Source organism: Sciurus vulgaris, assembly GCF_902686455.1.
Source record: "Sciurus vulgaris genome assembly, contig: HiC_scaffold_138_arrow_ctg1, whole genome shotgun sequence".
Lineage (NCBI taxonomy): Eukaryota > Metazoa > Chordata > Mammalia > Rodentia > Sciuridae > Sciurus > Sciurus vulgaris.
Genome location: NW_027632915.1, coordinates 1,027,789 through 1,054,227, shown reverse-complemented (window position 1 = coordinate 1,054,227; position 26,439 = coordinate 1,027,789). Strand labels below are relative to the sequence as shown.

General features: G+C 38.5%; 2 pseudogenes across 2 annotated transcripts; both read left to right on the top strand.

The window, feature by feature from the left end:
- The first annotated feature begins 5,881 nt into the window (after nucleotides 1-5,881).
- On the top strand, nucleotides 5,882-24,185 carry LOC306652170 (polypeptide N-acetylgalactosaminyltransferase 13-like; annotated as a pseudogene). The gene is made up of 3 exons (XR_013766942.1): nucleotides 5,882-6,785; nucleotides 6,929-7,053; nucleotides 24,122-24,185. The product of XR_013766942.1 is annotated as a polypeptide N-acetylgalactosaminyltransferase 13-like (transcript).
- On the top strand, nucleotides 24,162-25,487 carry LOC306652169 (proteasomal ubiquitin receptor ADRM1-like; annotated as a pseudogene). The gene has a single exon. The product of its transcript is annotated as a proteasomal ubiquitin receptor ADRM1-like (transcript).
- The last annotated feature ends 952 nt before the right edge of the window (nucleotides 25,488-26,439 follow it).

Below are 26,439 nucleotides of genomic sequence, written 5' to 3'. Positions count from 1 at the left end.
AGGTGCCCGAGCCCCAGTGCTACATGCCTCCAATGTCCATGGGTGGGAGATGGATTCACAGCCTCACCACAGAAGGGACCCTGTTCTCCTCACCCAGGTCCACTTCCCTCCACCTGTAACTGCTGGCCCTGGAGTCACCACCACTCAGTCCATCCCTGTGAGAAAGCCAAGGGTCTCCTCAGTGATGCTGTCCCATATTCCCCAGACTGGGAGGTCTCAAGGGACAGAGAGTTCTGGACCACACACAAGTGGGAGCAGGTTCTCCCCCATGTGTTCACTCCTCACTGTCAGAAAAAACTGCTTCAATTTCCCCAGAGATGCACAGACCTCACATGGAGAAGTCTCATGCTATCTGGAGTCTCCCACGGTTTCATAGGTAGAAGACAAGCTGCCAAGCCAGTTTCCAGGCTGGTGTCATCTGTGCCAATCCCCCCGTGGCCCAGATTCCCCACACTATCTGCATTCATCTTCAAAAGTCATAAAAAGTGAACATGAAAATACATATAAATGAAGTTTTTCTACCTAAAAGCCACCAAACTTGACTCTCATCATTGTTTCCAAAAAGAAAACAGAAAGAAGAAAGAAGAAAAAAAAAAAACCCGAAGAGCTGCAAGGCCTTGGCAACCCCTGTGTCTGATCATCTCAAGTGTGAGAGACCAAGTGAGTGACCTTATTGAGCACTGCATGTCCACGCTCTCCATGATTCACCAGTGAAGTGAAGCACCCCACCCTTCCTGGAGGGCTCCCTGCTGATGAGGACGACACTGTCCCAGTTGTGAGGGAAGTCTTCCTTCCTAAGAGCTGTACTCTCTCTCACATACATTGGAGGAGACCCCACCATCATCTGAGGGCAGGAAGTGGCCTTGCTCCACAGGTGAATGGAACTACCCAGACCTACAATGGAGAAAACAAACTGCTTCTTCCCATTACACCTCCACAGTGCATCTCTGTGTGCACTTGCTGACCACTTAAAGGCCCTCAAGAGTAGGTGCCAAAAATCAGAGCCTTTCCTTTCTGGACATGAGTTTTGAAGTACCCTTCTACTCTTCAAATTCTGAATGTTTTGTACTTTTTAACTGTATAACAGTCCAACTACCACAAGAAGATTTTGATCAACTATTTCTTCTTGAAATATTATTTACACTTAACCTAATAATAGTGAACTTACATTTCTATCTGGCCAGAAATCTTTCTAAGGAATACATATATATATATATATATAATATTCAAGGAGTCATCAAACTGTTCCTGTAAGATAGGTATTACTACTGTACCCATTTTACAGATGGAAAGCTGAGGCAGAGACATTAGTTAGTGTCCCAGGCCACAGCAATGGCAGAGGTGGAGCTAGAACCCAGGCTGTCCCCTCCTGTTCACGTCCACTAATCTTTATTCCTACTTTCAATTATGAGCTTCCTTCACTATTTACCAGGTTATTCTGATTATTTTCAGAATTTAAATTCTTAAGAGGCAGTGGGGCACACCTATAATCCCAGATGGAAGCTGAGGCAGGAAGATTGTGAGTTCAAAACTAGTCTCAGCAACTCAGTGAGGCCTTAAGCAACTTAGGGAGACCTGTCTCTAAATAAAATATAAAAAAGGGCTGGGGATATGGCTCAGTGGTTAAGTGCCCCGGTACCCACCCCCCAAAATGGGCAAGGACACATTTTGAAAAATTTAAAAAACAATATGCAAATACAATATCTTACTTTCATATTTATAGTCAGTGACTTCATTTTCATTTTTTCTCCTCTAATATTTATATGGTGAATGATCAGTTAAATCATTTTTAAAAGAAATATATGAATATAACAATAGGGATATTTCAGAATGTGTGGTCATAATCTTAAACTATTAAAATGTGAACTATCCCAAAGAACTGAATTCATTTCAAAGGCAAAATAGTGTAGGAAATGACTCTAGGCAGCTTCCAGCCAGGCCATGGCCTGGTGGTCAATCCCAGGGCCTGTTTTCCTAACTACTGTGAGCTTGCTGAGGGCAGAGAGCTGGAATCCTTAGCTTGGCTTCTGTGTCAACCCAGCATCTCCGGCATTGGTAGGAGCTGGTGACTGACCGCTCTGCTGTTGCTGGCTCATTCCAGCTGAGGGGAGAGCTTTCCAGCACTCACACAGCAGCGGAGCCCCCCTTCAGATGAAACTTGGGGCATTTTCTCCATCTCTACTGCTCCAGGCACTTTGCTGCCATGAGCTAGTTTTCCAGTTTCTTCCAATTTACTCAGGGTGAAAAGGTCACTCGGAAGCAGTCCCACACATGGACTTCATGATCAGTGGGGCTGACCTTGCCTCAAGCAATCGGCTTCCTCTCTACATTGCTCTTTTCTTAATACCACCTCAGTTTCTCTTCCCGTCTTCAACCCACCCAAGTACATTTCCCAGTTTCTGCCACAGCCATCCCTCATGAAGTCAGAGCTTCTCAAGGGGCGCTGGGCTGATGAAAGGCCAAGCCTGACCACTGCTCACCTCATGAGTCCTCAAGTGCTCTGAGGCTCCCTCAGTCACTTTGCACACAGGCCTGTTCCCTAGACTGTACCTGGGTGTCAGGAGTGATGCTGTTCTTCCCCTTTGTCCCCTCTGCCTTCAATATGGCTATGATCTCAGGAGTCTGACCACCCTGAAATTTTGCCCCCTCCCCATCTTTAGGGAACATACTGATCCTCCAGTCCTGGAACTCCAGCCGCCCTGCTGACCTGCACCCTCTAGGAACTGGTGCTTGCATCAGATACATCCCAACCCCAGACCTTTGGGTGGCTGTTCTTGCACTGTGTGGACTGCATCTGGGCTCTCCCATGAGGGCACTGAACCAAAGTCCAAACCTAGGGCTGGGGTTGTAGCTCAGTGGTAGAGCACTGACCTAGCACGTGTGAGGTACTGGGTTGATCCTCAGCACCACATATAAAATAAAAATATAAAATAAAGGTATTGTGTTCATCTACAACTAAAAGTAATTTTAAAAAGAAAAAAAAAAAGTCCAGATCTAGAAGATGCTCATGTCTTCTCAATAAGTTGTTCCCTGAGCTTTCTTTAGCTACTATGTCAACTTCATAAGTTCAGGAATATATCAATTACATAAAACCAGCAATTTTTAAGGTTTCTCATTTTTATTAAATTCATATTTGCTAAGAATGTACTTAGTTTTTCTTTTTCTTTTGTCTTCACCTCCAGTCCCCTGATGTGAGAAGCCAACACTCAATGTGCCCACTGTCACCATGCTCATCACAGATGCCCCTTTGCTTTAGCATTTCATTCTTTATTGAGTTTTCAGTTCTCATGTAAAACCAGTCTGTGCCATCTTTCAACACCCCATGTCAGGATCTGTAGAGCAATCAGCAGGATGTCCACATAGGCCTCCAGAGTAATTCATGTAAAACAGCACCTACCCTCCAGGTGGGCTCCGCTCACCTCCACACACAAAGTGAACATTTCTCAGCCATGTTCTTCAGCCTGATTGTCTGCAAGGAAAAGGACCAAGTGAGGTGGAATCAAAGAATCCATCAGTTTCTCACCCAATGACATCAAATTTACATTTTCCCAAGTAAAATTAAGTACTGTGTCTACTAAATTAGAAAATGCCTATCAAGAAAAACTCAAATTATCTTCTCTCTGACCCATGTAAGTTCTTTGGAGAACTGTCTTAAGACAGTTGTGCTATCACAGCTGATCCCATAGGGCTAGGCACACTTGCTGGACTGCTCTAGACAGAGTAGCTGTCTGTCACTGAAGTTTCAGGAGAAGGAGGCATGGTCTGTGTGCCATGATCCTAGTAGAGATGCCACTCACACCACCTGACTTGATGGTCCTTGGGCACAGTCCTCCCAGTCCTGAATGGCACATGTTTCTCTTCTGCACCCTTCTCATCCTCCCAGATGAGACCACCGGACCTAGCTTAGCCATGAAGTGCATCAGCACGTGAGGGCCCTTGATGCTGATCTCCTGGGGGCTGAAACAGCAGACCAAGGAAAGAGAGTCCCCTGACCCCAAAGGCCTGGAGAACCTCACATCCCATCCCAGACCTGATGACCTCGAGAGAGATCTCGGACTGAATTGACCTACTGCCAGTGCACTTGTTCACTTCAACACTGTGAACTGGTGGGTGCAGAAGCAGGACTGGGAAAGGAGGAGGCAAAGCAGGAGAAGAGACCTTGTGAGGCAAGAGTGAGACCTCACAGGACAGAGGGGTTTAGAAGAGATGATACCTGATGGTCATCACTGACATGATGCTGTGGAGGAACAGGCTAGGCGATGTCCAGGGACTAGTGGGATGTCTTCTTCAGCTCCACCTGTCACCAGCTCCTTCCCCACAGCTCACAATCCCACCCATCTCTCTACCTACCAGGACCACCTGGTCAAAACTCCCGATGGCAATATATGGGCATCAAGAAGTTAAACTCTATGAAATTTCACCTGTAAGTTGAGAGAGAGAGAAAAAGAGAGAGAGACAGAGAGAGAGAGAGAGAGGAAAAAGGAGGAGTAGGAGGGGGAAGAGAAAGAGGGAGGGAGGAAGGAAGGAAGAAAGGAAGGAAGGGGGAAAAGGGAGGGAAGGAGGGAGGAGAGAAAGTCAAGAAAGGAGGCTATGAATACTTTATAATTACTCTTTATATAAAAGGAAAATACCAATGATTGCTTGAACATATTTGTAGCACAGGCAGACAGGCAGACTAATTTTTTTTTAAAATGCTGATTCGTTGTACACAAATGGGGTATGAGTTTAATTTCTCTGGTTGTACAGGAGTGGAGTCACACTGTTTGTAGTGTGGCCACTCTGGAAAGCGGTGTGGAGATTCCTTAGAAAACGTGGAATGGAACCACCCTTTGACCCAGCTATCCTACTCCTTGTCCTATACCCAAAGGACTTTAAATCAGCATACTACAGTGGCACAGTCACCTCAATGCCTATAGCAGCTCAATTCACAATAACTAGATTGTGGAACCAACCCAGACTAATTTTTTTATCAGTTGATATTTGAAATGCTAAGTGAAGACAATGAAGCTGTTTCCATCACGTGATTCATTCAGCAAAGTGGGAAAAGGCGAGATGTTTAACTTCTGATGTAGAAACTTAGTACTTTTGACTTATTTAATCAAGAGTTTAAAGTGTGTGGTATCTTATAATCAATGAATTGAGTTTGTGTGTGTGTGGTGCTGGGAATTGAACCCAGGGCCTTGTAATTGTGAATCAAACACTCTACCAACTGAGCGATACCCCAGCCCATGAATTGAGTTTTAATCAGAAAGTAATAGGTTTTATCGCCCCTTTTATGATTTAAAAGAATTAGAATCAAGTCTTCAAACGCAAGCATTCATTTAAAAACAAAGTGAGAGGCAGGGTGGCTTTGCTGAGGTCACAATGTGCTAGGACTCCTCACTGGGTCTTCTTGCCTCCTCAGCCTGGGCGCCCACACTGGTGGTGCTCAGCCGGCTCCTGCGCTGTGAGGGCGCCTCTCTGGGGATGACTGAGGCCAGAGAAGGCTGCTCTGCTTTGGAAGAAGTGTGCAGAGAGCACGGGCGGAAGCTGGGGCTGCACACAGAGCGGCACTCTTTAGGGCCAGCGTGGAATCCAGGTTAGCCTTGGTGTGGTGAGCAGTGCGTGCTGGCAGTTGATCGCTTCCTCTCTGGGCTTGATGGGAGGCTGAATCAAGGGCGTGGACTGCCCTTTCTCTCTTCGTGGAATCCTTGGCCATGATAGCAGATGCATTTTTGTTGAGGTATTTTGAGGATGAATGTTTTCAAGTCATTTTGAAATTTCTAAACACTACATACATGGGATGCATCCTGCTTTCAACCTGGAGTTTACCTCTGTGGCTTGGATTCATCACAGGAGCATTTGCCTTCAATCTTGTGTTAACTAGAAATCAAGTAAAAACATGAGGAGACTGGTTTACTGCAAAGTGGTTCTGGCCACTTCACTGATGTGGGTCCTTGTTGATGTCTTCTTTCTACTATACTTCAGGGAACATAACAAGTGTGATGACAAGAAGGAGAGGTCCCTGTTGCCTGCACTGAGGGCTGTTATTTCAAGAAACCAGGAAGACCCAGGAGAAATGGGAGAGGCTGTGCTGATTCCTAAGGATGACCAGGAGAAAATGAAAGAGCTGTTCAAAATCAATCAGTTTAACCTCATAGTCTGTGATTTAACTGCCCTTAATAGAAGTCTGCCAGATGTAAGATGGAAGGATGCAAGACAAAAGTCTACCCTGAAGAACTTCCAGACACAAGGTAGTCATTGTGCTTCATCATGAAGCTTGGAGCACTCCCCTTAGAACTGTTTAGTGCTGTAAATCACTCCCCACACTACCTGCTCTCTGAGGTATCTTGGTAGATGATGCCAGTGAAAGCAATTGTCTCAAGTTGTTATTAGAGAGTTATGTGAAAAATTTAGAAGTAACAGTAAAAATTATCATGAGAGAAGAGCACTCGGGATTAATAGGAGCCCATCTTCTAGGAGCAGCTGCTTCAAAAGGGCAGGTCGTGACTTTTCTGGATGCACACTGTGAATGTGCTTTAGGGTGGCTGGAGCCCTTGCTGGCAAGAATCAAGGAAGATAGGAAGAGTCCTATGCCACATCATTGATGCAATGAGCGATAAGGCTTTGAATACATGGCTGGGTCAGATATGACTACAGGGGTTTTAACTGGAAATTAAATTTCTGCTGGTATCTTGTTCCCCAAAGAGAAATGGATAGGAGGAAAGGAGACAGAACATTACCTGTCATGACCCCTACTAGGGCTGGTGACCTATTTTCTGTTGATAGAATTGAACCAATACAAAGTCAATAGTAGAAAGAATGCTACCAATGAAAACTTTTACTAAATTTCAGAAAATGTTTGTCTTTTCATTATAAAAGAGTGTAGGTGGAAGGGGTGGTTGCATGTAGTCAAAATGATGAACACTTTATATAAGAGCTTTTATAGTAAAAGTGATAGGAATTTATGATTCAGAAATGGATATCTGGGGTGGAGAGAATCTTGAATTGTCTTTTAGGATTTGGCAATGTAGATACTCTACATAAAGAAGATTAAAATTATGGCATTTACAGGTAAGTAGATGGAATTGGAGAATATCATGCTAAGTGAAATAAGCCAATTCTACAAAACCAAAGGCTGAATGTTTTCCCTGATAAGTGGATGATGATACATAATGGGGGTTGGCAGTGGGGGTTCAGAGAAGAATGGAGGAACTTTGGATTATGTAGAGGGAAATGAGATGGGGAGGAGGTGGGGATATGAAAGATAGTGGAATGAGACAGACATCAGTGCCCTATGTACATGTATGATTACACAAATGGTATGAATCTACATCATGTACAACCTTAGAAATGAAATGATGTACCCCATTTGTGTACAATGAATCAAAATACAATCTGTAAACATAAAGAATAAAAAAACTTCACTGCTATGCCATCATATCTAACATTTTCATCACTAGGGAAATGAAAATATACATTCATTAAACTTTTATTTTAATCGAACTGCTAGATATCAATCACTACAAGTTATGACCCAAGGAACAGAGTCATAAGTAGGGAAGCTTTACAGGCTCTTCATATTAGCACACTTTGTATTCAAAATACATAAGCAGTAGACAAAAAGGAAGAAAAATCGGTCAGTGAGATTCTTACTAATAAGTTACTGTATTTAACATTATTTTAAGTGCCCATTAAGTTGCTTCACACTAGTGTTTTATTCATAATAAATGTATTAAGCAGTTCAAAATAATTGGGGGCTGGGAGTGGGGCAGAGGATGGAAGCCATGTCTTCTGGACTAGAAGATTCCATTTTTCTGGCCCTCATCTTTACTATAACGGCTCTTATATAAAGTGTTCATCATTTTGGCTACATGCAACTTCCCCCTCCACCTACACTCTTAAATGAAGAGACAAATATTTTCTGAAGGTTAGTAAAAGCTTGAATGGTTTTCATCAGTAGCATTCTTCCTACTATTACCTTTGTATTGGTTCAATTCTAGAGAAGGAATCTACAAACTGGAGCATTTCAGATTTACTCCTAAAAACGTAGACATCTACACTTGGAGGTCTCTGGGAATTCCTGAATTTTCTAAAATCGTAAGCAAAAGTTTGAATGTCAGGGCATTTCTTATGAGGATAGACTCTGTAGTTGACAACAAATTTAGAAAGGCAGATCTGACCCACCATAGGCCGTGAATCACTACCTTAAATTGATCATGGCCTTTCAGATCAGCTGAGGCCTGACAACAACTCCATTTCCCATTTCTTACTCTTTCACTTCATTTTCTTCTTGTCCTGACTAAAATGCCCCTGTACTACATTGTTCCTTAAAATTTAAAAGTTTAAACTCTTAAAAATCCTTTTTTTTTTTTTTTTTGGTGGGGGGTGCATTGTAATTATAATAGTGAGACTCACTATGTGATATTTGCACATGAACATTACATGATTAGATAAATCTCCTCATTCCCCTGTGTGTCCCCTTTCCCACTCCACTCTCCTGAACCACTTACCCTACTGTACTGATCTCCCTTCTACTATTGCTATCATTATTATTTGAATTAGGACATCATAATTGCATGTATAAGCCAGATTCACTGTGGTATAGTCATACATGGATGTAGCACACCTTGATAGACTTCATTCCTCAGCACTTCCCCATTTTTCCTCTACCCCCTTGATCTTCCTTTACTCTATTAGTCTCCCTTCTATTTTCATGAGATCTCCTTTTTTAAGTTCCTTTTTATTTTCTCCCTCTTTATTTCTTTAGCATCCACTTAGAAGACATTTGATGCTTGACTTTCTGAGTCTGGCTTATTTCACTTGGCACGATGTTCTCCAGGTCCATCCATTTACCAGCAAATGACATAATTTCATTCTTCTTTATACCTGAGTAAATCCCCACTCTCTTTATGTATCACATTTTCTTTATTCATTCTTCTATTGACAGACAGCTTGTCTGATTCTGTAACTTGCCTGTTGTTACTTGCACTACTGTGGACATTGATAAACATGTATCACCATAGTTTGATGATTTTAGTTCTCCAGGTTAAATATTGAACAGTGGGATAGCTAGGTAATATGGAGGTTCCTAGTCATTTGAGGAAACTCCATCCAGCTTTCCAAGGTGGTCATACTAATTTGCAGTCCCACCAACAATGTATAAGTTTCCATTTTCTCCAAGTCCTTGCCAAAAATGACTGAGATTTGTGTTCTTTATGATTGCCATTCTAATTGGAGAGAGATGCAATTTCAGCATAGCTGTGATATGCATTTTCCTGATCACTAAGGACGTTTAAATGTTGTCATATATTTGTTGACTATTTGCATTTCTTCTTTTGAGAAATGTCTGTTTAGATCATTTGCCAATTTATTGATTGGGATATTTGAGAGTATTTTTTGGTTTGTTTTAAAGTTTTTGGGTTCCTTATATAATTTGGATATTAATGCCCTTTCAGAGGAGTAACTGAAAAATATTCTTTTATATATCTCCTACTTTTTGATTTGTTAATCAAAAGGTATATGTCAGCTAGTAAATGGTTGATGATAAATTTTTTAAAAATATAATAACTTTATTTAAACTAAATTCGAAATATTTCAGTATCACTTTAAATGATTGAAAGCTTATTATTGTCCCAGTGAAGGTACAAGAAAATCTAAACCTGCACGAATTTCATACTAGGGAAGAATTTTCAGACTATTCAGATGGTTTGGATACATATTATTATAGTGCCTAACAAATAAAAAAACATAAAATATTATAAAACAACCCAAACCAGAAGGCAATGAAAACATTCAATTTTTCTTTCAAACATATTTGCCCATAGTATAGAAAATTAAAACCATGATTGAATTTACAAAGCATTCCTTATGTCAAAAAACCCTCTTCCATGTTCTTTCTCATTTGAGCTAAGGCAACTCCAACCTTCTAGATGCTCAGGTGAGAAATCTAAGATTACTTTTGGCTTCTCTCTTTCTCATTTTTCTATTATCAAATTCATTTGATGCTACCTTTGACATACAACCAGAAACCAATGTTTTCCAACCAGGTTCACTGTGGGTCACTGATTCCAAACTTTTTTTATTTGCAAAGCTTATAATTTGGTTCCCCACTTTTGCCACTTCTTGCCTCAGTCTTTCCTCAAAGTGATTCTGACATAGTTATTCTGCTAAATATCCATGATTGTGTCACTTCCTTGCAGCCAGTCTTCCAATGATTTTTCATTTCTCCTCAGAGGTCTTCAAGGTACTCATGACATCAGCCCTCTCCACAGACCCTTGCATCCTTCCTGACACATGAACACACGCCCCCTCTCACACACACACACTCATCTGACTGTTTCTCATTTCTTACATCTGACTTTTAGCTTCCTCTAACCGGTTACCAAGCAAGTTTCTGCATTAGTGTAGTGTTCCCTCTGGGGGACAGAGTTCTTACTCTCTTTAGATCTCTGTTCAAATATGACCTCATCAGTAAGGCAAACTGTGGTCCTGCTGCCCACTCTATCCCTGTACCTCTAACAAGGTATTTAGTTCCTCTCTTTTGTCTGTCCTTCCACCTCTCCCAGTCCCCCACTCCCATCATACACCCTAGAGTATGTTTTTGTTTGCTTTTTTATTTTTGTTTTTCCTTGTTTGTTTTTGGCTGCACTTGGGGATAAAGTCCAGGGCTTCACCCATGTTGGGTAAGTGCTATTAATAAGCTACACCCCCAGCCCAGTAAGTTCATTTTAAAGGTAGTGTATTTGTCAGTTTTGGTCACTGGGTATCCTCATTATTTGGGATAGTTCTTAGCACATAGTAAGCACTCTTTAAGAATTTCTTGAACTAATGAACTGAAAGGTGTGTGCTAAAGTGGCTAAGTGCTACTGTGTAAATTTTTTTGTATGTTCAATTTTAAAGTGCAGTAATATATTTATACAAGATTTGCATAATTTTGTCTCCAAATGATAATTTTCTTCCTAATATCCTGCATATTAACATATGGAATACATGTTGTTCTCTGCAATAAAATATCCTGCCTTGTAGAAATTAAATATGACATTTTATATAAATACTGCTATATTATATAAATTGCTTCATTTAGCTAAAATAATTTTAATTTTAATTTGCTGGATGTGTTCAACAAACCCCTGAAGGTCTTAAGATTTTCAATTTTACAGGGAGGATATTACATTTTCTCAGAATTCTTATGTATTTTCATGATCTAATAATAGCTATTACTAAATTTATTTTGTAAGTGCAAGTTTATGAAGAAAAACAATTACAGAAAACTTAAAAACTTTACAAATTATCTGTCCTTAGATTCTGTGTTTCTAGATAATAAGACTGAGACTCAAAGAGGTAACAGTTTGAGTACGAAACAGATTGAAACTGTTACCTAACAGTTAATGGTTAAAATGTGTTTAATCTTCCTGATGTTTTAACTCTACAGAAGGGTTTTTTCCAGTCCATTGACATCAGGTAAAACTGTTTTCTTACCTTGAATAGGGAAGTGCATGTGTACTTTAAATATACTAATACCCATTATCTTGTATGGAAACTTCCAATTGCATTAGTAAGACATAGAAAATACATAAAGCTATATTAGTGAAATTACAAAAGGGACTTGATTACAAATGGCCATATTTGAAGACCAGTAAGAATCAATAAATTTGCAGATAATGAAAAATTTTCAAACAGTTGGTCTATAGTTTTCACGACACCAAAGTAAAGTTCACAGATCTTCTACTCTCATTTTCAGTGTTGCAAGGGATCCTGTACACTCCACACACACTTTATCATCATCTTAATAATGCAAAATGGGAATGACCATATATTCACAATTCCTAATTCTTTAAACTGCTTTGATTCACAAAAGTGTGTTTTAATATTTCTTCTAGTTATTATAAAATACTATAGTCTCTTCTGAGGTTTTGATATATATGAGACTGTGTGTGTGTGTGTGTGTGTGTATACATATATATATGTATATATATATATATGTAATAATACATATACATATTTATTTCCAACATTAACCAATATTTCAGTTTGGAAACCAATATTCATAGAGTCTTAGAGCACTACTTGAAGGACACATGGTCCATACAACCTCTATTCCATCATTATCTATATCTTTTATCTTATTCAAAGATCAAGAAAGAGAAATACCTATTTGGATTTGAGGGGTGCTTTTGTGTTTACTTTGAATGCTATTTTTACTAATTTTGGCATGATGGCCTCAATTTCCATAGAGAAACATATAAGAAGCCAATAAACACCTAAAGCTTATGTTTATTATTGGGATGATGTTTCGGGTGTTGTCTGATGTACTCCAATTTTCTTCTTTTATGGTGACTCAAGGGAGTAATTTCCCTTCAAACCTCTGTGATCCTTTCCTGAGAAAATGGTTTGTTCTTTTCTTGAGGATATATTTTATTTGCTCTTCAATCTATAACAAGTATACAAGACCTTATGATATCCTTCAACTCATTATCTTTTACCATGAATTTCTTTCTGTTTTTAGTCCCATAACATACTGTAGTTATTTCTGTAGGTCACATTTTATCTTTTTTTTTTTTTTTTTGACATGCAGGTAAAAAGTATAAAGCATTATCACTTTATACTGTCAGAATAAATAAACCAGATACCTTACTGAGCACACTAGTGGGTGAGGCTCCCATAATTAAAACTCAAATTAGACTCTAAAATATAGCCTGGATTCTACTTCTCTCTAGGAAGGTAGAAAGAGAGTCTGTATGATGCTGATGATAACAACCACAGGAACAAAAACTCAAAGCTGGGTGTGCTGCAAAATCACAACATATGTTGAAACCATCAGAAGCTAGACTGCAGGTCAACCCAGAAACCTGAAGTTTATGGAGAGGCAGGATTACAGAGTGGAAAACCTAAGACAAAGCATGGGGGAAAAGAGTGGATGCCCTATGTTTAGGTAGAAAGAAAGCAGTTACATTTTAGTAAATTGCTATTGTCTCTCTCTTTGCTAGCATGATAAAAAATCCTGGGAACAAAAAAGAAATTCACCCTCACTCAGTCTCTTCCTTTGATCCTTTGGTGGGCACTCATGAGAACAGAAGCAGATCTGTGATCCAGAGAGTCTCCTGTAATGATTAACCAACCTTGTCAGAAAGGCATGAAGCCCACCCTCCCCTGCTCTTCTCCTATATACAGCAAACAACTTAAGCCTCAAAAATAGAAAAGATAATTTTGTCATAGTTTATGGGAGATGAAAGAAAAATCACTTTAAACATACAAAAGGAACAGGAAATTCTGTGACCAAAGATCAACTGCTTTTATGGGTTTAGCATCATCAGAGAGGTCAAAGCAGAAAACTGTCTCCCCAAATGACCAGTCATCAAAACCTGGCAGTTTGTTTGCCCTTGGGAAGAGGGAAAGAAATGAGTCTCATCTTTAAGGAGAATTAAAGATGAGAATTCATAATTACAGGGAATTATGAAATCTGTGGATGGGCCAGGATTAAAAAGAATCCCCTGTCTTCTAATAAAACACCAACAGACTTAAAACAAAAGCTGAACAATCTAAAACTCAACTCTTTTCACATCCATCATAGATAAGAGGTCACAGGACAAACCATGGTCCTGAACAGGGGAGGGGGGCTGCAGAGGGGAGTGGGGCAGGTGAATAGAGAGAGGCATGTTTCCCAGGACAGAAACTTATGAGGAGGAACCAACTGCCTGTACCCCTGGAAACTATCAAAATGTGATTCATTAATGGCTGGAGGCTTGGGATGGAGGAGTTTTTGAATTGAGGTCTGTATGAGCAATAAAGGTAGATCTCAACAGATGAATGGATGATCAAACTGGCATAGCCATTCAATGGATTATTAATGGTCATAAAAAAACATGAACTATCAAGCCATCAAAAGTTATGAAGAGAAATCCTTAATGAATATTTCTCAGAAAACCAAATGTGAAAAGGCTCCATACTCTATTATTACAAATATGTGACATTCTAAAGAAGGCAAAACCATGCAGACAGTAAAAATATCAATGGTTTCCAGAATTTTGAGAAGGGAGACAATAGGAAGGGAGATAGGAAGACCCTATGGATTACTAGGCTGTGCAACACCGCTTGACACTATCATGATGGGTTTCTTATCACACATTTGTCAAAATCCCAGAAAGTACCACAAAAGAGTGCATTAAGTACCATTATTCTTTCATCAGTTTTAACAGATGTTTCACAGTAATCATAATAATAGAGGAGACTATATATGCATTGCGCATGAGAGAGAGAGTGAAAGAGAGACATGTAGCCAATTCTTAATGCTTTATAATCTTTCTTGAAATTTAAAACTGCTCTAAAAATAGTCTATTCCAAAGGGGAAAAAATGGTCATAAAGTCACAACAGTCTATTCTTGGATTCAGGACAAGATAATAGAGATTCCTTCCTTCACATTGGGAAGATAAAAAACAAAGTTAGAATATACACATTGAGAAAACCCTCTGAACTCCCCAACCCTCACTGTAATTGCAAGGTATAGCTAGAAAACATGAAGCTTTTGGTGAGACAAAGATAGACAAGAGTACACACATGCACACACACACACACACACACACACACACACATATTTACTGCTGTTTTTACAGAAGCAAGGTATGCTCATTTCCTCATACAAAATCCTATAGACGTCATTCTCCTATACATATGGCATCTAGAAGGAAGGCAAAGAAAGGAGGAAGGGAGGGAGGGAGGAAGGGACAGAAGAAGGGAGGAAGGAATGACGGAACAGAAGAAGGAGTAGGGAAGGGAAGGAGGAATCATCCCCTTGTTAACAGACAAAACAGAACCATCAGATTTAAAGATCACTTTCAGGGAAAACAATTTTAAATTGATGACTAATTTATCAAAAACTTCTAGTGAAAGATTGGAAAACATCACTAAAAATGATAATTTAAAATTTCAGCAACAAATGAAAGTTTCAAAAATAATCTAATGGAAATGTTAGAAACAAAATACAGCATTAGAGATGAATTCTTTTTCATAACCTTATCTGTAGATTCAAGTTAAGAAAAAAATGTAAGTGAACTTGAAAACAGAACAAGAAAACTTAACCTAAATGTAAGCACAGAAAGAAAAATTAGGACTTAAAAGAATTCAGAAGTGGTAGACAATTCAAAATATCCCCTACCATTGAGAATATCAGAGGAGAGAAGGTACAGAAGCAAAATGGTTGAGAATTAAAAAAAAAAAAGGAAGAAAAATGAAATCACCAATCTCAGAATTTCAGAGAACCCAAAGGGGAGAAAATTCTCCTAAGGAGAGAAAATTCTTATATGCATAGTATTCAAAGAGTAATAAGGCAGAGATGAAGGGAAATGCTTGAAGAGAGCTGGAGAAAGAAGACACACTCTACACAGAAAGACCAAGAACAGAGCACAACTCTAGTTAGAAAATATGCATAATAAAAAATCCCCTAGATTCAGGATAAGTATCTTTCAAAATGAAGGTGAAATAATATTCCCTAAAACAGAATATCTATTCCTGAAGAGCTGAACTAAATGGAATGTTAAAGGAATTTCTTTAGTCAGAAGGATAAACTATTGGACTTACACTTAGATCTACATAAAGAACTGAATAGGTTCACACAAATTTTAAAGTACCTATTTTCTCATTTTAATTTGCTTATAAGATGATTAATCTTTAGTAAAAACTAAGTAAAACTAAAGTTTTTATATTTTACATAAGATAGTATAATAATTTTGAAGGTGTATGATTAGAAACTAAAACTTTATATTGTTAGCCTTGGGACATCACATAAAAATTTAGAGGAGGAAATATTAAATCATGGACAATGTTTCATTAATTCAAAATCAAGCAGAAAAGGAGAATAACTAGAATAGATAAAAACAAAACAAAAACCTAGCAAAGTAATAGATTTAAATATAATTCTATTAATATTCTTATTAAGTATAAATGCTGTAAACATATCCATCAAATGACAGATTTTTATGCTTAGAAATGCAAAAACAAATAATATGTAATTATTAGAAATTTTATTTAAATATTTGAACATAATTGTTAATGTCTTTAAAAATGCACTATGTAAAAAGTACATAATGTTAATGCTAATCAAAATTAAGCTGGAGGGACTAGACTTCAGAACAGGGAATATAGCAGAAATAAAAAGAAATATATATCATGAAAAATAGACACATTCCCTAAAAAACGTAATAATTGCAAATGTGTGTCACATAACACATACAAATCATGTGAATGCAAAACATAATAAAATTGGAAAGTTCAGTAGACATATCCATAATTAAAGTTGGGGATTTTAACACTGTTAGTCACTTTTCCATTACCATAACAAATACCTGTGTTGACCAACTTAAAAGGGGAAAGCACTTTTATTTTGCCTCACAATTTTGGAAGTTTCAGTCTGTGACTGGTTGGTTCATTGATTTTGGTCTTGCATTAAGGCAGAACCTCATGGTGGGAGTAAATAGTGGAGAAAAACTGCTTGGCTTATGGGAACCAGAAAGAGAAGAGGAAGAGAGAAGAAAAGACTAAGGTCTCAATATTTCCTTCAAAAGCATCCCCCTGAGATCTAATTTCTTCCCTCAAAGAAAGAACCACTCAACTATGGAATGAAAGCTCCATAATTTTGAGTTAAAAAAAATCTTTCTTTCTCGAAGTTGTTTTTCTCAGGTATTTTATCACAGCATGAAAAGTCAACTAACATACATTTTCAGTTAGCCATGGTCAAACATGATCTGAAAGTACATAGTGATTCTTGTCGTGAGTCTTCGAAGAGAGAGAGACCATATATTAGTCAGCTTTTTCACCACTGTGACCAAAAGACCTGACCAAAACACTTTTAAAAGAGGAAAATTATATTTGATGCTCAGTTTCAGAGGTCTCAGTCAACAGATGGCCAGCTCCATTTCTCTATGCCCAAAGTGAGACAGAAGATGGTGGCATAAACACTTCGAGGAGGAAAGCAGTTCAGAAGATAACAATCAGGAAACAGAGAGGTCTCCCCTCACCATGGACAAAATATAAAACCTGAAATCATACCCCCAGTGACCCACCTCCCCCACACCTATCTACAACCCAGTTGATCCCTATCAGGAGATGAATGCACTGATCAGGACAAGAATCTCATCTCTCAATTATTTTACCTCTAAACTTTCTTGCATTGTTTCACACATGAACTTTTGGGGGATACTTCATATCTAAACCATAACAGACCACATTCACCTAGCTTTTAGGGCTGAATGTTGTTTAAATTATTCTGTTTTACTTTTGGCTAGTGTTATTAATCTCTTACTGTATTGAATACATAAACTTTACCATAGGTATAGGTATAGGAAAAATGTAACATATACAAGGTGCAGCATCGTCTGTAGTTTTAAACATCCACTGCACATTCCCCAAGAAAAAGAATAGACTACTGTAAGATGTGAATTGATTGTTGTGGTAGTTACTGTGTTATATTCATTTGCCAACATTCCAGGTACTGTGCACTAAAAAGGTTGAATTCATGAAAAGGGGGAAATTATGCAAAGTCTGACTATATGCAAATCATACCTCACTAAAAAAAAGGATAAAATTTCTTTCAATCTTTTATGCCATGGAACAGGCTAAGGCTTTTGTATCACGGAAGAAAAAAATATATCACTTTGTCAGAAATCCATGAGAGAGGGTTTACCTCTCTCTATCATTAAGTGTATGAACAATTAGAGACAGAAAGGTTAGCAGTCTCACCTGTTCCTTCTGTAAATCCTGATTTTTAAAAATTTTACCATAAGGTGCAATGTTGTTTATGGATAAAAATCAGTTCTATTCTAAGGAAATGCTGAGTGTTTCTTTGCTCAGTAGAACCAACTGAGCAAGATAACTTTAAACTTGATTTTTTCCCTGGATTTAAATGATGCAAAAACATTATGCAATGTAAAGTGTTTCCAAAACACTGGAAGGAGGTGTTACTATTTCAAAGTTATACTTTGAATGTAAATGTACATATACACTCAGGGTACATTTATGCAGAAATTAGCTTTACTCTTAAAAGTGCCATGACAAGAAATATCTCTGCATCTAAAATTCAGTCTTGAATTTTGAGCATAAATTCCTAAAATTGGGTTGCTCTAGTAGTATGTAATTTTGGTGTGTTTCCAAACGTTCATGTGCTGTATCATTAGTATGGCAGTTTTGAGGGGTGGTGGGACTTTTAAGACATGGATGTTAGTAGGAGCCCTGTCTTCTGAAGGAATTCATGTAGTTTTCACAGAAAACTAGTTAGTTCCTATAAGAAGATTTTTTTTTTAAAAAGTGAACTTCACCCCTGAATCTTTCCAACTTCTTTTCTCATCATGTGCTCTCTCCTTTCTTTCCCATGTACTTTCAACATTATGTCATCTGCCATACTGTATTGCATTGAGGCCTCCCAAAGGCTGAAAAAAAAGGAGCTGTCCTATCTTGGATCTTCTGCCTCCAAAATGTGAGCTAAATAAATCTCTTACTTTATAACATACCAAACCTCAGGTATTTTGTTAGAGCAAAAAAATTAGAGGTTATCAGGTCAATGTAAAAAAATGTTGTAGGGTATTAATACATATTGATTGGAAAAAATAGTTTTAAGTTGTATATTTAGGTTTTAACCACCAATGTGTAAATACTTACATCTACTACCTTACCATAATTTACTATATTTGAGATGGCAGAGCAGAGAAGTTTACTTTCCAAATTGCTCTGTGATGTGGACCGGGAAAACAAACAAACAACTTTTCATTGTGGTAGGTAACAAAAGAAACCTTACTGCAATTTAATACTACACTCTCAGAACACCTAGGGACTCAGAAAATTGGATCGAATAAATTTAAAAAGGAAGAAAAAATCCCCTGCTGGTGCCAGCAGCCCCTTATGCAGATCCATCACAGGCAAATTGGACAGGGAGACTAAGAAAACCACTTTTCAGGTGGTACTATGGAGTGTCTTGAAATGGAGAAATCAGTGATCAAAGACATTCTCAAACTGATTCAGTGAGAGAGCCAAAATATATTCTTGTATGGGAAAGACACTGTGCCTCTCTTGGTCACCCACACAGAGCCAAGAAAGCCACTGTTATTTCCAGCTATACTATGGAAGCCAGAGAGTGTGCATCAACACCCTGGTGCCCAGACCTGTGTAATTACAGCTGATTCCTAAAACCTGATCTGGCAGAGGCTCACCAAATGACCCATGTGTGACTAGAAAACCAGGTGAAATTTAGGCATGAAGAATGTGGTATCCAGGGGAATTCAGGACATCATACCCTAGAGATCCAGGGTGCCTTTTACCCTTTGAGTCTGATGGTTCACAGAACCAGCTGGGGAGGAAAAGGAATTGATTGGGTCAGGGGAGTGAACATTCACTTCAATCCTTTTGTACCTGAGCCCAGCAGGGTGAAAGACTGACTCTGCTGAAGAAGCAGAACCCAGGGAAGACTCCAGGGGTCTGGACTCCTGGTGTGGATCAGAAGCAGCTGGGCTCCAGAGCATGCTGATTTAAAATCTTCAGAACAAACGTCATTCAACAAATCTAGACACAAACACTGTCTGTAGGATCTTTACCTCTGGGAACTCCTCTCACAGAACTTGAGAGCAACCCCTTACTGTGAATAGAGAAGACAACAACATCCAACCTGCCCCACCTCATACTAACAAGAAGGGGAGCTGAAAATGGGCTACTCCACTAGCTCCACAAGAAGAAGAAGGACTTGGACAGCCACTGACTACTACTCTTGTGTGTAATACATACCTCAAGAAAAAATGGAAAATTTCCAGGGACACTGTAAATTCATAGGTTAGAAGCTCTGCCACCTCAGATTCATACAGATAAAGGGGTAGACATACAAAGATTATGAAAAAGTAAAGAAACAAATCATCCCAAACAAACCAAATTACCTCATTAACAGAGTAAAATGATATCACAGTGGAAGAAAGGTCAGAGAGTTTAGAAAATTCATAGTTAAGTAGTGAATTCAGAGAGAAAATCCAAGAAGTGAAAAATCACTTCAATAAGGAGATAGAAATCCTGCACAATCTTTTTAATGAAATAATATTAGAAAATATTCCAAAGATTAAAAATGGGAAATCAAACACCAGAGGTTCACAGGACTCCAAATATACAAAATTACAACAAACCTTCACAAATGCACATGTATTATGAAAATACCCAACATACAAAGTAAGGATAAAATTTTTAAGACTGCTGGAGGGAAATGACAGGTCATATTTGGAGGGAGGCCAATTCTGATCTCAGCTGATTTTTCAACACAGACCCTTAAAACTAGGAGGTCTTGTAATAATATAAATCAACCTCTGAAAACTATACCCAGCAAAATTAAGCTTCAAAACTGATGATGAAATAAAACATATCAAAATCTCTGGGGCACAATGAAGATGGTTCTAAGAGAAAAGTTCATAGTATTGAGACCATTCATTGAAAGAAAAAAAAGTCACCAAATAAATAACCTGACATTACTTCTCAAAGCCTTAGAAAAAGAAGAACAAATCAACACCAAAAGTAGAAGAAAGGAAATATTTAAAATCAGAGTGGAAATAAAATTGAAATGAACAAAAAAATTTTTTTTTAAAAATTCACCATATGAAAAAGGTGTTTCTTTCAAAAATAAATAAAATTGATAAACCTTTAGCCAAGCTAATTAAGAGAAAGAAAAAACTCAAATTACTAAAATTTGCAATGAAAAAGTAAATCTCATGACAGACTACTGAAGTACAGATGATAATCAGAAACTATTTTGAAAACTTATACTCAATAAAACAGAACATTTTAAAGATATTGACAAATTTCTAGACACATATGACCTACAAATTTAACTGGGGGACATAGAAAATTTAAACAGATAAATTTCAGGCAATGACTTTAAAGACACCTTCAGAAGACTACCAACAAAGAAAAACTCAGGACCAGATGGATTCTCAGCCTAGTTCTACTAGACTTTCAAAGAAGAGCTAACACCAATCCTCCTCAAATTATTCCATTGTTGTGGTTTACATATGGTGTCCCCAAAACGCTCACATGGGAAACAATGCAAGAAGGTTTGGAGGAGAAAAGATTGGGTTATAACTTTAACATAATCAATGCATTAATCCCTGATGGGTTTAACTAAGTGGTACCTGGAGGAAGCAGTTCATTGGGGGCATGACTATGGGGTATCCATTTTTTTATGTAGAGAGTGGAGTCTCTGTGCCTCTGATCCTATGTGAACTGCTTCCCTTTGCCACACTCTTCTGCCATGATGCTTAGCCTCACCTCTCCTCCAACAATATTCTTTATAGAAACAGAAAAAGCAGACATGAAATTCATTTGGAAAAAAAAAAAAAAAGATGCCCAGAATAGCAAAAGCAATCCTTACTGAGAAAAGTGAAACAGAAAGCATCATAATACCAGAAGTTAACTTATACTGCAGAGCTATAGTAGCAAAAACAGCATGTTATTTGCTTTTAAAAAAGTAGACATGAAGACCAATGGAACAGAATAGAAAACACAGAGACAAAGTCACATAAATTTGGTTATCTCACACTAGACAAAGGCATCATAAAAGTACATAGGAGTAAAGATAGCCTCTTCAACAAATGGTGCTGGGGAACTGGAAATCCACATGTAGCAGAATGAAATTGGGGCCCTATCTCTCATCCTATACAAAACTCAGCTCAAAGTTGATAAAAGACCTATGCATTAGAACAGTGACCCTGAATCTAGTATAAGAAAATGTAGGCCCAACACTAAATCATGTGGGTTTACAAACCAACTTTCACAGCAAGACTTCTAATGCACAAGAAACACAATGAAAAATCAATAAATGGGATTATATCAAACTAAAAACTTCTTTACAGCAAAGGATACTATCAAGAGAGCCTACAGAATGGGATAAAATCTTTGCCACCTACCCCACAGCTATAGCATTAATTTCTAGGATATAAAGAACTCAAAAAGTTAACACCAAAAATGCAATTGCCCAAACAATAATTAGGCAAAGGAACTAAACAGACCATTCACAAAAATAGAAATATAAATGGTCAACAAATAAATGAAAAAACTGTGCAACATCTTTAGCAATTGTAGAAATGCAAAATGAGAATACAGTGAGATTTCATCTCCAGTCAGAATGGCAACACTCAAGAATACAGGCAACAATAAATGTTGGTGAGGATGTGGGGAGAAAGATTCTCATACATCACTGGTGGGACTGCAAGTTAGAGTAACCACTCTAGAAAACAGTATGGAGAGTCCTCAGAAAATGTGCAATGGAACCACTATTTGACCCAGTTATCTCACTCCTTGGTATATATCCACAGGACTTAAAATCAGCATACCACAGTGACTCAACCTTATCAATGTTTATAGCAGCTCAGTTCATAATAACTAAGATATGGAACCAGCCTAGGAGCCTTTCAACAGATGAATGGATAAAGAAAATGTGGTATTTATACTCAGCTGGCTATTACTCAGTTATAACTAACTGAGACTTTATGATATTTGAAAGTAAATGGATGGATCTAGAGACTCTTACGCTAAGCGAAACAAGCCAATCCCAAAACACTAAAGGTCAAATGTTCTCTCTTATATGTGAATGCTAACACACAACAAGGGGGAGAAGGGGAAAAATAAAGGTTTGGTAGATTATGAAAACGGAAATGAAAGGAAGGGAGGAGTACAGGGACAGGAAAGACAGAGGAATGATTCTGACATAATTTTCCTTTATACATATATGAATATACCACATTGAATCTCCACATCATATACAACCACAAATCTGGCATCACAACTAGAATAAGAGGCACTCCATGTTTGTATAAATGGTCAAAATGTACTCTAATGTCAAGTGAAACTAAGAAAAAAAACCAAATGAAGTAATAAAATAATTTAATTTTTTAAAATTAAATTTAATAACCCAAAGATACATTAAATTATTATTTTATGCCCATTTTACTATATGTTTAAACAGTTTCATAGTTTCTCACCTGCAACATGCTGTTTTAACCCTTTTTTAATATCAAACTATGGTCACATTTCTTACTAAATTGAGTTTTACATATGGGATATTGAGATGTCATGTTATAAATTTTAACAAATTGTTATCTTGAGAGAAATACTTGGTATATACCTTTTTCTATGTTCTCCTTTTTTCTTACATAGAATTTATAATTATTATAAGTAACTATAGGCTTGTAACTGCAGAATATTAATGAATGTAAAATCCATAAGACACAGAGGCATAAAGATTGCTAATATTTTGTACATCCATAATTATATGTACCTACATCTTTTGACATGTTATAAAACTGGAAATATAGTACTGTACTTTTATATAATTCTTCTCATGAAAGGTCTAATTTATTATTGATTTCTATACTGGTATTTAATAACTGTTGTATACTAAAAAATCTGGGAATATATCATTATTTTACCAATTCCATTTTCTTGAAAGAATAATAGTTTGCATTAGTATTTTACCTGAGGTATGTTGGTAGATATATCTTTTGTATTCTTTCCTTGACTTATCTTTAGTCATTTTAATAGATGAAATTTTATACTAAAGAATATATAATTTATTAAATTTAATTATTTGGAGAATAAAACTATTTTTGCTTTAAGGAAATTGCAATGTACCCACACCCCTTTGATATATCTTACCTAATGGTTATTATATGTGCATATATCTACACACAAACACATATATTCATATATGTCTACACACATTTATATTCATATGCAGATACATGTACATGTGCAGATGCATATGTAAATGTGCACAGTTGCACATGTGCACATACAGATTTAAATATGCACACAAATATAAAAACATACACACACATATGTAAAGCAATACCAATTAGGTAAAAACATTTCATAGTTAATTGTTTAAAATATTACATTATTACAGTTGTGATCACATATTTTTTATATTTCTGTTGTCTTATTTGATGTTTATGAATTACATATTTCATAGCCTCTATCCATTTTCCTTTGTCAGAATTACATGTATTTAATGAATTCTAATACTTCTTAGTCTAGTGAAGATAACCCTTTTCTATGTTCCATTTATTTTCCCATGATTATTTGTAATTTTATAGTTTTATACATCAAAATGTTATTTTATTTCTTTAGTTGAAGGTTTTTAAAGTTATTTTCTGGGGGGCCTGGCAGGCGCCAAGGAGGAAGAGCGAACCCGGACCTCACCTCTCAGCCAAGGGATGACGACTTCAGGCGCTCTGTTCCCAAGCCTGGTGCCAGGCTCTCGGGGGTCCTCCGAGTATTTGGTGGCGTTTCGGGCAGGGAAAATGTCATGGAAAGGCACTACCGCAACTCCAGATCAATGGAAAGGGCTCATGTACACCCGGCAGACCGACGACTCTCTCATTCACTTCTGCTACAATGGTAGGACATCAGGGACCACGGAAGACGACTTGATTATCTTCCCCAATGACTGTGAGCTCAAGCGCGTGCCTCAGTGCCCCAGCGGGAGGGTCTACGTGCTCAAGTTCAAGGCTGGGTCCAAGCAGCTCTTCTGGATGCAGGAGCCCAAGACCGACCAGGATGAGGAGCACTGCCGGAAAGTCGAGAGTACCTGAACATCCACCCCCCCATGCCTGGGGCCCTGGGGGTGAGTGGGGGTGGAGGCCACGAGCTGTTGGCGCTGGGTGGTGAGGGCAGCCTGCAGAGCCTGCTGGGGAACCTGAGTCACAACCAGCTCATGCAGCTCAGTGGACCAGCGGGCCTTGGAGGACTGGGTGGCCTTGGGGCTCTGACTGGGCCAGGTCTGGCCAGCTTGCTGGGGAGCAGTGGGCCTTCTGCCAGCAGCTCTTAGTCCAGCTCCTGGAGCCAGTGGGCAGCGGTCACCCCATCCTCCACCACCTCTTCTGCCTGTGCCACCCCAGCTCCCTCTGCCCCAGCAGGCACCTCGGCAACCAGCCCAAGTCCTGTGCCCAGTTCAGGTAATGGAACCAGTGCAGCAGCCAGCCCGACCCAGCCCATCCAGCTGAGCGACCTCCAGCTCATTCTGGCCACCATGAATGTGCAGGCCGGGCCAGGAGGCAGCCTGCAGGTGGACCTCGCCAGCTTGCTGACGCCAGGTATCATGGTGCCCAACCTCGCCAATGCCGACGTCCAGCAGTGCCTGCTGCCCTACCTGCCCTTCGGGGAGTCACTGCCCCAGACTGCAGAGGAGATCCAGAGCACACTGACCTGCCCCAGTTCCAACAGGCCCTGGGCATGTTCAGCACGGCCTTGGACTCTCGTCAGCTGGGGCCCTTCATGTGCCAGTTTGGCCTTCCTGCAGAGGCTGTGGAGGCCACCAACAAGGGAGATGTGGAAGCGTTTGCCAAAGCCATGCAGAACAACGCCAGACCCGAGCAGAAGGAGGGTGATGCTAAAGACAAGAAGGACGATGAGGAGGACATGAGTCTGAACTGAGGCAGGCATGGCCGTGGGCCGCCTGCTCCTGTGGTGGCGCTCCCACCTGCTCCTTTCTTCAGACCTCCTGATAAATAAATGTCCTTTCTTTAAAAAAAAAAAAAAGTTTATTTTCTGAAGTTTAATTTAATAAATACATTTTTTTCTTCATTTTTGTTCTTTTATTATTTCATAATCACAGGTATGTGTTTAATGAATTAGGAATTTTATTTAAAAACAATGCAAACCTAATTGGTGTGTGACACTCACCAATATTGTATCATACGAGTGCAGTGTGACAGGCTGTCACATATTAAACATACCAGTGTGTGCGACCAGCATTGACGTCAAGAGAAAACTTCAGTTCAATCCCTGGAAGATCCCTCAGTTACCTTCCCAGTCATCTCTCACCCCCTCACTCCACAGTACTAACCATTAACCACACGATTAACATAACAAGATTCCCACTTGTTTTAATAGAGGAAATCATACAGTATGCTTGAGACAGGATTTCTTTATATTTTTTGCCCAGTATTATGTTTGAAAATCATACACAACCAAGTTGATTTGAGTTTTGATTGTTCATTGTTTGGGGCAATTAAAAAACATTGTTGCTTGAATATACTGGGATATACTGTATGATGAACACAGGGAATTCCATCAAAATTATAACCTAAGAATGAAATTCCTGCAATACAGAGTATACTATATTCAACTTTATTAGATACCATCAAGCCATTTTCCCAAGCAATTATGTCAAGTCATGCCCACTTCAAAAGCTTATAGTAGACAATTTCTGTTGTCCTCCTTAGTTGCTGATAAGTGTATGATTTGTTTGATTAATTTTCATGCTGCTGTGCTTCAGAGCTAACACCTTATATTTTCAATATGTACTTTCCAGTTCAATAGTGAAGTAAAATATCCTCACATATAAACATTAAACACTAAGACCTTTTTTTACCCTTTTTCTTTTTTCTTTCTTTTTTCCCCCTATTGGGCTAATTTTTTAAAAAACTGATTTGTAGTAGTAATTT